The sequence below is a fragment of the Triticum aestivum genome, chromosome 4D, assembly GCF_018294505.1.
Source record: "Triticum aestivum cultivar Chinese Spring chromosome 4D, IWGSC CS RefSeq v2.1, whole genome shotgun sequence".
NCBI classification, from domain to species: domain Eukaryota; kingdom Viridiplantae; phylum Streptophyta; class Magnoliopsida; order Poales; family Poaceae; genus Triticum; species Triticum aestivum.
Window position 1 is genome coordinate 58,760,454 of NC_057805.1, and position 13,495 is coordinate 58,773,948.

Genomic DNA, 13,495 nt, shown 5'->3' on the forward strand with positions numbered 1-13,495 from the left:
TGTCCATCACATCATTCTCCTAATGATGTGATCCCGTTCATCAAATGACAAGACATGTCTATTGTTAGGAAACTTAACCATCTTTGATTAACGAGCTAGTCTAGTAGAGGCATACTAGGGACACTTTGTTTTGTCTATGTATTCACACATGTACTAAGTTTCCGGTTAATACAATTCTAGCATGAATAAGAAACATTTATCATGATATAAGGAAATATAAATAACAACTTTACTATTGCCTCTAGGGCATATTTCCTTCAAATGCAACTGGTGGTCTGGTTGTATTGATCAAGTCGACCATGCACCAGTGAGTGGGGTGCAAATAACAAAGTATGGGCCTATCATCCCAGCCTTCTGCAAGAAACATAATAAGAAGAACGGCGGCAAGGCCTTCACATTGCACCATTGCTACAAGGAACTACTTGGCAATGATAAGTGGATCTGGAGGAACTTTGAGACCATGCCAAAGAGATCATGGATTAGCATATCCATGGAAGCCAATGACGAGGAGGATGAAAGTCCATACAAGCGGCCGGATGAAAAAACCCTTACAATAGAGAGGAAGAGCCGTGGAGGTGTCGACGCCCTACAAGGAGGAGCTTTGTGCTATGATTTAGACCAAAAAACCATTGGCGGCCGAACACAAAGAAGAGAAGACGACTAGGTGGAACGAGCTTAAGTGCTTGGAGGACAAGAAATTGAGATCAAAGTTGGCCGCCGAAGAGAGGAAGGTCACGGTAGAGGAGCATCGAATTGCTCTCAAGGAGGAGAGGCTTGCAAAAGAGAAGAAGGTCGGAGAGCAAGCTATCATGTTCATGAAACCATGCACGACTGATGCAACGACAAGGAAGTATTGGGAGCTCACTCATTTAGAGATCATAGCCTAATCAGATGGGTCTCGTGGTGGTGATGGTCGTGGCCGTGGGGGTGGTGATGATTTCCTTGGAGGTGATGGTGGTGTTGATGAGCACAAAAGTGCTTGAGTTCGTGTTGAAAAGCCTTTGGTAGGGCTCGATCCATGACATAAGACATGATATGTTGTGGTGATTTTGGATCAAACTGATTGATGTGGTGTCTTTTGGATGAACACTATGCATGTTTAAATTCGAATTGCTCGATTAGATGAACTATATGCATGTTTATGGTTGATTTCTTGTGTATGTCCAACTTGAATCATTCGAATGATTGATAACACCGTGTAATTGTTTGGAATGTATGTGACAAAGTCTAAAACAATTGATCATTTTTTCTTAGAGAGTTAAATATAGGGGTCCGGCTAGACCCCGTCACCGTCACCGTTTAACTCCTCAAATTATAAGAAGGCATATTAAGATATAACGGATCGGCTAGAGATGCCCTAACCTTAATAGCAAGGTCTCCCACCTAGCGCTGCCATAGAGTTTTATTAGAAAACATTGAATACATTGTAGATGTACACCCACACACCATCACACAAGCAAAAATGCACAATACTTGCTGGAAAGTAAAGCCATGGTGTTTCAAGGTTAAAAAAAAAAGACCCACCATAATCGTCTTGCTGTTGACAAGAGCGTCACCTTCCCCTATCTCTACTTGCTTAAAAAGAATATAAGTTTCCGTGTTCACTTTTCTTCCCATCATTTCTTTGTCCAACCTTCTTCGTATGATAATGAATCACCTTATAATTTACTTACATTCTAAACTATTTTCACTTTAATTTATACTTAGCCAACTTCTCGTCAAAATAAGGTAAACCACGTGCAGAATTTGATAGACATTTATCTACGCAATCCCGTTAACATGGGTAAGTAAATCACAAGCTAACATATTAGAATATTTATTTTCTATTCTATTACAACGCACGGGTATTGTTTTATCTACTAAAATAATGCTTCATATTAATCTTTTTTGACGGAACAATCCATATTAGTGAACATCAGACGTCAACACCTGAGATTTGACCGTGGCAGGCCAGGACCAGCGTCTAGCTTGCCCGAAACAAGAAAATTTAGTTAACGTGGACATCAGCCACGGTCGCGCAGCAAGCCGAGCCGGCCGGCCGGCCGTGATCCTCGTGGCCGTGACCACACTCTGGTCCAGTGATGCACGCAAGCGGCCGGGCGGCAGCATGACGCGCACCTGGACACACGCCGGCCGCCCAAGAGCAGCAGCGGAAGCGGAGCGCCTTTATGGTATTTTGATTTGATTCGAGGGAGAGAGAGGTGCACTGAACCTTGCAGCGGGAGGTGCGTAGCTAGTTGATTCGCGTCACACTCTCCTTTCCTTTCTGGTCGAGTCACAGCTAATTGCGTGAAATGCTCGCTCCACCGGCTTTATTAGGACGGGTAGGGTGGATAATCGCTTGCACAGGTCAGCACGGACTATCTAGAAGGGATGGAGGTTGGAGGATGTCTACTCGTCACGTCTTTTCTCACACTTGTGGTAATTTTGAGGTTTGTAGTTGTGCATGCAGTGATATAAGAGCAATTTTAGTATAGTGTCCATCTCGCCCGATCTTCATAATAACCATCATTATATCAATTTTGTCTGAAGATCCACTCTAGCAGAGTCGTCATGCCGTCCTCGGTCGTTTTAATTCTTGGAGGCGCTGCAAATCCACTCAACGAGCCTCCATATTTAGATGTTGGATGAGGCAATGTAGTGTGCCCTTCATCCACCGAAATACTGGCGCCACATGCATTTCAGGACACGAGCTCCCTTCGGTCGTAGCCCATATCCCCATGCCACCTTCATTTCTTGCCACCTCCAAAGCCAGGACCATCGCGGTTTGGCCGTTGTCACCTTTGTTGAGCCATTCCCAAACCTCCCACGCTTCACTGTAGTGTCGCTCCTTCTTCCCGCCGTCCGGCTGCACCACCCCTTCCGCCGCGCGACCTCAAGGTATTCGATCCCTTGCCCGGAGGTAAATTTCCCTAACCAGTTCTTGTAGATTTATTTTAGCGACTCGTATATTTGTGCAGATGGCATAGGATTCACATTATGTGTAGATGGATCCAATGGCGGAGCTTATGTTTTTTGATGATTCTTCGTCGGATTCGAGCTACGAGTCCGAGAGTGAAATCATGGACGTCGAAGTAATATTGATGGTTGTTGAATGGATAGCATCAACCGGAACAAAGAGGAAACGTCCGGGGTCGTAGGTTGGTCAGGCGACATTTCACAAGAACAAAATCGTAGGCCACGAGTGACTCATGCTCAACTACTTTGTGTCAGGTTGTACCTTCCATCCGTACATGTTTCGGCAATGTTTCCGCATTACTGGATGGATATTCTGTCAAATTGTCGAGGACATGAAAGCCAACGAATCTTCTTCCAACGGTGGAGACATATCGTCGGTCTCCTGGGTTTTTCTTCTTTTTAGAAGGGGACCATGACACTTAGGATGATTGCATATGGTTCTCCTGCAGATTCATGGGATGAGACACTTCGAATGGCCAAAAATACAATTATGAAGTGCACTAAAGTGTGCGCTGAAACTGTATTGTGGGTTTATGGAGAGCAGTTTCTGCTAGCACCCAGCGGATCCCCGTGCTTTATCTCCATTGGGTGGAGCACCCTTGTACCGATGACACGACCAGACTTCTAGAGATGCATGAAGAAAATGACTGGCATGGGATGCTAGGGAGTGTTGGCAATTGTTCACATGCTAACATCTCACCGTGTACCTGTGGGGTCGGGTACGGTACACAAGACACATTGCCGGAGGAGTCTTGCCAGGAGCACGATATGCAAGACATGTTGGTGAGATCATTTAGAGATCTGAAACCCCACAAGACCGAAAGGGGCCCCTTCACGGAGTGCACTGGCTATGGGCTGGACTAGGTTGACCAGATTGCACCTAAGGCCTCGTGATTCACTGCCCCGCAACATGAAGAAGAAGAAGAAGAAGAAAAATGAGAGAGAAGGAAAAAGGGCAAAGTTAAAAATTGGTAGATTGCTTGATCGATTGTGGGTTCTTCAATTGACCGTCACTTCTAATCTATATAATGGGCGGTTGGACTTTCCATACAAGAAAAGGACTTCAATTCCTACCTAAAGTGCCAAAAATTGACCTAACTTGGAATGACCACGAGCACCAGGACGGAAAGTCCCGCCATCCCCAAGTTTCCGTACAACAACGCAATTTTGGGCTCCATAGGTTGCATATGACATCGTATGAAGATGTCATCAAACGCAAATTTATTCATTTCGACGAGACCAACAATTTTCATGTTGAAAGTTTTTTTATTTGTGGTCATATTGAAGACGCTAGCTTAGGCTCATTTTCAAACTGCTGCAATTGAAAGCCCCGAAACTTTAGCTATACAAATAAATCCTTTGACTTTTTTCGAGTCATTTGTCTGGCTTGAGCAAGACATATTTATCCTCTGACCTTTTGTCCGGCCTTTGACCAAAGATTTGTCTGGGTTGGGCCGGACAATCCGGCATCTTCAGATTGCTCATATGCAACACATTATTTTGACTTCTGAGCTCGAGCTTAGATGCACCCTGAAAGGATTGGTATGGTTTACTAGAGGGAGGGCGAATAAGTGACTAACGATTTTTAACTTCCTTTAACAAATTAGGCTCAACACGAAAGTAGGTTGTCTAGATATGCAACTAGATGGACAACCTATATGATAAGCACTACAACAACAACAAACACAAGCACAAGGTAAAACAAAAGATAAAAGCTTGCATGAAGTAAAGGCACGAAGTAACCGTAAGTGGAGTCGATGGAGACGAGGATGTGTTGTCGAAGTTCTCTCCTTTGGGGGAGGCACATCTCCGTTGAAGAGGTGTGGAGGCACAGTGGTCGCTAAGATGTCACTAGGATCACCTTATTCTTCTTACGCCCTCACACAATGCAAGATGCCGTGATTTCACTAGTGGTGCCCTTGAGGCGGTGATCGGACCATTACAAACAAGGTTGGGGATCTCTCCATAACTCAATTGGAGGCTCCCAACAACACACTGAAGCTTCATCGTAATGAAATGTCGCTCTGAGGTGACCTCTTCCATCTAGGGTGCCCAAACAACCAGGAGTAACAAGATCCACAAAGGAAGGCAGGGGGATCGGTCAAAACAGGAAAAACTCCCACCCACCCCCGTGTTGCCCCGCTTGGGCGACTCGGGGGGCGACAACCCTAGGCTTCCGCTGGGCGGCCCCCTTCCCATCCTTCCTCACCGCCGCCTGAGACAGTCGTCGCGCAAGCCCGCGGCGCTGCCAAGGATGGTGGCGGCGAGGCCTTCCGTGGTCCTGCCCTCGCGTGGGGAGCCCTGGAACTAGAGTGGCGGCTCCTATGGTGAGGCATCACCGGATCTGCGGTGACCAACAATGCAGAAGGTGGATCTGAGGTCCCTAGTCGCGTGGGGGCGTCATCTTGGTGGAGGGGGTGCGCGGCTGGTGGATGCTCCAGCGGCTAGTGGCGTGAGATTTGGCGCCTTCCCCCCTCCCCTGTTTTGCGTGCGGGTCCCCTTGGCCGGGTTGTGCCTCCTTTGGTCGCTGGTTCCTGGTCAGGAGGGTGCAGCTGGTGGCGTGGGGGCAGTCTGGGCGAAATCCCTGGCCGGTCGCGTCCACGGCGACGCCCAAGGGTGTCATTCCCCTCCTTGGAGGCATCGGTATGGACTGTCCCCCACTTCCCCTTTCCCAAGGTCTACCGGGCGAAAGCCCTAACTCTGTTGGGCAGCGGCGGCATTCCCTGTGTCGCTCCCTTCTTGAATGCGCTGCCTTGGGAGCCTTGTGGTCGGTGGGCACATGTGGGTGGTCGGTGGCGACAGCCTTCTTCGTCCCGGTGTGATGCTTCCCCTCTTCCAGTGCTGGATGTCTGCAGCGGTGTTGTTCTGATCAAGTAGAGCCTCTAGTGGCTCGTGGGGGATGCGCTGACCCTCTCTATGTGGCCATCTTCGGCGGCATCCACCCCATCTTGCGACAGTGTGGCGCCTTCGATCCAGGCCAGGAGGTAGTGGCCTTCTTCAAAGATGGTGTGTCGAATGTGTCGTGCCGGGGTCCGTAGGTGCATGGCGATCGATGGCATGCCCCAGTAGTGCCGGTTCCTCTCTCCTTTGAGCATGTGTGATCTTACTCCTGGTGCAACATTCTCAGTTGAGGACCTCGGCGTCAACGGCTTCATCCTCTATTGCTTATCTTCAGTTATCGTAGTGTGATGTTTTCCATCGTTTGTGCACCTTATCGTCATGTATTTCATTTTCTTTGCCTGAGGGTGTGTGCTTGTAATCCTGTCTGGTTGATGGCTTTGTTAATTCAAAGTCGGGCTAGGCCCGAGCCCCACTTGGGCTCGGTTGATGCCTTTTCTCTAGAAAGTAGGGGGAATCAAATTTCTCTCGATGAAAGTTTAGATCGGGGCCTTCTAATCAACATTTTTTGGTTGCTAGGAAGGGAGATCGGGCGAGTTTGATTTTGGGCAACAATGGAGCAAATGGGGAAAGGGGAGGTAGTTGGGTGCTTTATAATATAAAGCGGGGGGAAACCCTTTTTCGTCAAAGGGGAGGTAGTTCTCTTGGGGAAGAAGACTCCCTTTTATACTGGTGGGGGGGTTTAAAAAATCTAGCTGTTATGTTCTGCCTGGGGTTAAGCGGTACTACCGCTAAGCACACAGGTAATTGCTGAGACCCTTAATGGACCAGCGTGACTACTACCGCCTCTAACAAGCGGTATTATCGCAAATTAGCCAGGGGAACAGAAACTTCCATGGTAGTACGCGCGATACTCCAAAGGAAGTACTGCACAATCGGTACTACCGCTAGGAGCAAGCGTACTACCGTGAATTCCAAGAAGAGTAATAGAGAAATCCAAGGTAGTACGCGTTGTACTCAAGCAATAGTACAACACAAGCGGTACGCTAGGAATAAGCGGTACTATTGCGAATTCCATGAGAGTAACAGAGACCCTCCCGGTAGTAACCGTGGCAGCCAGCGGAAGTACCGCGCAAGCGGTACTACCGCCAGATACTCAACAGGAAAAACAGAACACAATGGAAGGACCACTCCAAGGCAGGGGGAAGAGAAAGTGGGCGCATTTAGTTTGTGTACGTGTTGATTCGACCCATACCTTCCAATGGGGTCCCCCTCTTTATATTACGGATTCCCTACAAGTCAAATCAAATGAAAAGAACTGCCCAAAAACCCGTCTTTCCTCTTTGCTTATCTGAGGGGAAACAAATTGTCTTGTGCCATCAATATGAATCTCTAAAATGCTCAATGCACTCGGTTAGTCCGCAAAACGCATTGTCATCAACACCAAAACCACTAAGGAAGAGACATGCCCTAACACACCCGATGAACAATGAAATCAAATAAAATAGAAAAAAGATTTAAAAAAAAATCCAATTTTTGTGGTGCACAATGCTCGTGTGTGTGGGCTCCATGCAAATTTTTGTGAAGTTTGGACACTTGAGGAGCTTGAGGCAAAGAAGACAAAGTCGGGTGTGAACAGTGTAATTTTTAAAAGTTTCTCAGATACTCGAAATTTGTTTTTTTTTTCATGAGCTCCTCGAATGTCCAACTTCACAAAATTTTGCACGGAATTCACGCACAGGAGCATGTTGCACCACCGAAAAATAGATATTTTTGGAAAGAAATTCTATTTTATTTTCTTTTACTGTTCATCCTCGGGCTTATCTGAGCCATTCATCTAAGATACTAATTTATAATGTTATGCACTAGGAATGTAGTATCATACTCAAATATCATATGGATGATACAAACTTATGATACTACTCACTAAGGCAGCTTTACGTGACAGAGGGAGTAGAAAAACAAAAAAATCCGCACTTATCTCCATGTAAACTAAAATAACATAAGTGTTAGACAATACATTATTAATTCTCATAAAAAATTAGCACTTCACTCGTAGATCTCATAAGACTTGCACTTTATATCCTACATGTAAATTCTATCGTTTCAACTCCAGTGAGCACAGGGGATAACAAGCAAGCCCGTTAGTATCGCCGGACCAGTCTGACCACCTTATTTGCTAGGACTCGATGAAATGGTTATTGAAGAAGACGATGTTGCTCCAACAATGACCATGGAGCAATGTGGACAGACAACATAGATAACCAACCATAGTTCATGAAGAACAAAGGGGGCAAAAACCCCAAGCTCCCAACAACACCGCACTAAGCGCCACCGAAAGGGAATTGAAGCCAAGGACATCTATTAGCAATAACACTGTCATCATTGTCGGAGCAACATCGCCGCGACACCAAAAGCCAGTATAAAAATGGACGAGAGAAGAGATTCACCTACCCTCCGGCACCAATCCATGATGCCAGAGTGAGGGTCAGAGACTCGGAAGTCAGGGGTTATCATCCTTTTCAAAAAAGAAAAGAAAAGAAAAGAGAGAGACTCAGAGGCACAGAGAAGGGGAGAAGACCGATCTCGTGATGGTGGGGTTTATTTTATTTTAAATTTTTGTGAGTTGGGTTTGGGTATCTTTCAGCGGGCTTCGTTAATGATCTGTAACCAAAATCCATGACATAGGATGGGATAATGCAACAGTGCGAACTGTAGTGGTGCCAATGCAACTTGAGCCGTGCCATGACTCACTGCTCTGTTCCTTTCTAAGAGCACAACTTCACGTGGCCAATTGACCAATTGCAAAGGGATGACTCAAAGTTGTATGGGTATCCATGATAATTAAACCCCAATTTTGCCCTAAGAAATAGCACTTGATGGAACAATCTTTCTGACAACGACAACTTGACAAGTCAGCCATGTTGAACAGAATTCTCCAAACATATGCTCTGCTGAATACAGTAAGGACTGAGCAATCGTGGTTGAAATGTTGCCACTGAAACAGTTCAAAATCTGCCGGCCGGGTGACGGGCTCATTAGTATAGATTGGCGTTTTTTTGGGGGGAGCGGCGTTTTGGCTCGGGTGCATCTGCACCCGCGGGTACAGTAAAATTGTTAAAAAAATTTAAAAACTCTGTTTTTATTTTGTGATGCGAGATGCTCATGGGCGTGAATGCGCCAAATTTCGTGGAGTTTAGACATTTCAGTAGCTCTCGGCAAAAAAGATAAATTTCAGATATGTGAGAAACTTTGGAAAACAACACTGTTCAGAGCTTATTTTGTCTTTTTTGCCACGAGCTCCTTGAATGTCATTTAGCCACGAAATTTTGCACGCATCTGACGCACCGAATCATCTTGCATAAAAAAATCATACATTTTTTTAGTTTTTGCTATTTTTTTCCTTTTACTGTTCATCGGGTGCAGATGAGTCCGGGCACCATTGAATATCCGGTTTTTTACTTGAAAATTGTTCAATTTTTTGCTTCCAAGTTACTTTTAAAGACATACTTGAAAAATATTTCTAAAACATGATGTACTTTCATCGCCTATGGCACCAAGGTAGCTGGTTTCCCTCCATCAAAATTTTCGAACCTACAAGTGGGTTGGACGATTTAACAACGGAAGTGCCAAACTATCCCTTAGAAGATGGTAAGCCACCAAGTTTTTTTTTTTGGAGATACACCAAGCAGAAATATAAAACGAAGCGTTTACCTATATCGCAGTCAACTGAAAACCTCATTTCTCAATCGACTTTATAAATGTATTCATACAGATCTAAAATGATGCTGACTGTGCTGTAATAATTTGCTCATCACTGTAAATAGTTAGTATATGGCCTTATTCCAATCAACTTTACAATTTTGTTCATACAACCTAGAAAACTTCTTTTTATGAGGATCTAGAAAACTGTTCACTGTGCGATTTGTATCCTAGTGAGAAAAGAAAAGACAAAAAAAATGTACATAGTTCAGAAAATGTAAAATCTTGCATGAATCTTAACGTTGGCTGGTGGTTCTCACTGTCGATCAGCACCTAGAAAATCTCACACGATTGACATTCAGCAAAACCGTAAAACAAATGTAGATTTTCGCAGTCTCATGGAACCAATTTTTTTGAAAGCAATATCTTGGAAACTACGTAAAATGTGCATGTCTATAGTAACAGGTGGCAAGTGGATGCTCCTATCCTGTAGCTAACAGCTGCGCTTGAAGACCTGTTATGAGATTTCTTCACATGAAATCATTCGGTTGCTGAATTTGGAGGATGACTAGGATAGCCAAGTGTGGGTGTAGGAATTTTTGGCCGGGATAAATCAGTCATTTCTATCTTTGTTTTTTCGAGGTTTCTCAAGTGGGAAAAAAAGGAAGGAAACGTGTGATGTCTAGGTTCGTAGGAGTTGACAAGGTGGCCGGAACAAAGACTTTGCATGTTGTAAAGGATTGGGTATGCACAAAAAAGGCAACCAGGGGAGAGGAACCCTTGCACATAAGACCGACCTCTCCGAGGGGAATTGCTTGGAGTAATGATATTTGTACCGCACTCTAGGAGAGACAAGACATGTGACCAAATGCAGACAGGAGTGAACTTCAGTTACACTTGTTATGATATATAAACATCGTATTTTATGGAATATATTCCTCAAGCAAAATACTTGATTTGACGGACAATCTCGTAGGAAAGATCTTACTAGTCTAACATTACCAGAAGGGGTCAACACAAACCCATACGAGATACTCCTACTGGCTACTGACCAGTGCCACATAGCTTGGTTCAAAGATGTCTCAAAAAAAATACTCCCTCCAATCCATATTAATTGTCGCCGCTTAAATATTGTACTTAAGCTCCGATTCATATTAATTGTCACCGTTTAAGTATTGTACTTAAGCGGTGACAATTAATATGGATCGGAGGGTGTACTTCATTAGCTTTATATGTCAACTTTTTCCCATATAATTGTCAAAAACGCATTTTTCATGACAAAAAAAGAGATTGTATTATAAATCATTCTACGCGCTACCACATTGTTCACCTCCTTATACGCTAATGACACTGCAACCTTCGTCGCCCCCATCAAGGAGGACATTGATCAGCTGGCGGCCATCCTGATCAATTTCAGAGAGGTCACGGGCCTGGTCGCTAATCCCCTCAAGAGTGTGGTCGCCCCTATACGTTGTGGCAACCTTGACCTCGATGCAATTCTACAGAGCTTCCTCGCTAAGCGAATGGGTTTTGCCCTAAGATACTTAAGCCTCCCACTCTCAACTCACAGTCTCAAGAGTGCTGGCTGTCAGTTCCTGGTGGATAAGGTGGCGGCCAAGCTTCCGCCGTGGCAAGGGAATAACATCAACACAGCTGGTCGGATGACCCTGGTCAAGTCAGCCTTAACATCTCTTGTGATTTTCCACATCACTGTGCTTGATATGCCACTGGGTATCAAGCAAAGCATCACCAAGATACAACAAGCATTTCTATGAGCGGGAACGGATCAGATATCGAGCGGCAAATGCAAGATCAATTGGAAAACTGTGTGTCGCCCTACAAATTTGGGTGGCCTGGGCATCCTTGACCTCGACAAGTTCACCCAGGTGATTAGACTTAGATGGCTATGGTTTGCTTGGGTGGACCCTCAGAGGGTCTGGTTTGGCCTTGAAACCCCATGTGATGACGTGGACAAGAACCTTTTCTATGCGGCCACGACAATCACCATCGGCGACGGCCTGTCGGCGAGCTTCTGGCACTCTCCATGGATTAATGGGCAAAACCAAAATACATCGCATCGGGTCACACACATTTGCGTCCCCAAGGCGATGGCCAACAATGCTTGGGTCACACACATTAACATGCAAGGCGGACTCTTGGTTGTTCTGATCCAACAATTCTATGACCTTTGGTGCCAAACTCAGGCGGTGCATCTGACTCCAGGTACTAAGGATGGCATCCGTTGGAAGTTCACTGCGGATGGATGCTACTCTGTCGCCACTGCTTACAGGATGCAGTTTGCTGGTTTGATCACGTCTGCAATGCCTCACATGGTTTGGAAGATCTGAGCACCTCCCGAAGATTAAATTCTTCTCATGGCTTGTCCTGCAAGACAGAATGGAGGGCCGATAGGCTCCAGCTCAGAGGTTGGCCAAATTGCGATCTTTCTCAGCTACACAAAAGGGAACCAAAATCGACGGCGCATATCATGTTCAAGTGCCGCTTCACTATCAGGGTGTGGAACTTCATTTTCGGTTGGCTGGGTTGGCAATCGGCGACCCCATCCCGGTGTGACCTTCGGACGGTGAACCAATGGTGGATTTCGAGCGAGGGCCAACTAGGTTACTCTCGGAAGGTGATCCACTCTTTGCAAATGCTCATCTACTCGGAGATTTGGAACGAAAGGAATGCTAGGGTCTTTTGCAACAAGTATTCCCCGCCTTCGCGGGTAGCGGCGACGATTAGAGAAGAGGCAAAGACTTGGGTGATAGCAGGGGCAATATTTTTGGGAATTATTTTACCGGGAGAGTAATCCCTTTATTTCGGACTTGTGTGGTCCTGTAATGACAAAAACTATGTTCTTTCTCCTTATTTAGTGAGATGGGGCAAAGCTTTTGCCTCCGTTTAAAAAAACAAAATGGAAGTCCAAATGTGATTGTTATTACTAACAAATTACACAATCTGAAACTTTTTTTTTTGGAGGGATACACAATATCAATCCTAACACACCAAATATAATAGAATTTACCCATGACTTCTTTATTCTCAACTACATTAAAAGGCTAACATTAGGATTTGATTCTTGATACTCTTCACCATTTATTTATTTTATCTCGACAAGACTTATTGTAGCAGAGAGAAAACATTCAATTGACGTAGAGTTTTTGGTGCTTCAGTGCTAACCTTTACACATGTGACTGGGTCAGTACAAATCCATACAAGATATTCCTACTAATCGTCGTAACAAATTAAAGCTCTTGTCTTGTCAAGAACAAAGATATTTATCATCTTCATGTCAATGTTTTCCGTCACAATGGTTGAAAAATGACTTCCAAAGATTATAAGGTAGACAAATGCAATTCTTGTTAGTAACAAATTACATAATATCCATCCTGACATTAATTTTTTTTACATAATTTGCTCATCCATCCTTATTTCTCAACTACAAAGGCTACCTTTAGGATTAAAATAATAGTAATTCTTAATGCTCTTCCACCGTCATTTGTCTCGACAACAAAAATATCCCGTCAACATAGGGTTTGCGGCGCTTCACTGCCATCATTTACACCACTACTTGGGTCAGCACAAATACATACAACATACTAAAATATGTCGTCGACTTAGGGTTTGTGGCTCTTCACCGCTAAACTTAAACAATGTCTGAGTTGGTACAAATACATAGAATACACTCTTAGTAACCACCATAACAACGTAAAGCTTGTCCTGTAAAGTTCCCTAAGAAATTTGTCAATGTTTTTCACCAAAATTGTCAAAATACCCTTGTCATCAAAAGATTATACAATAAATCTTTGTAGAACATAAGGGAGTATAAATGCAACTCTGGTTAGTAACAAATTAACAATGTCAATCCTAACACACTACAAATATTACAGAATTTCCTCATCCCTTTTTCAAATTTCTAACTGCATTCAAAGGCTAGTTTCAGGATCAACATAATGATTCTAGATCTTCCACCATCGTTTGTCGCGAGGACGAA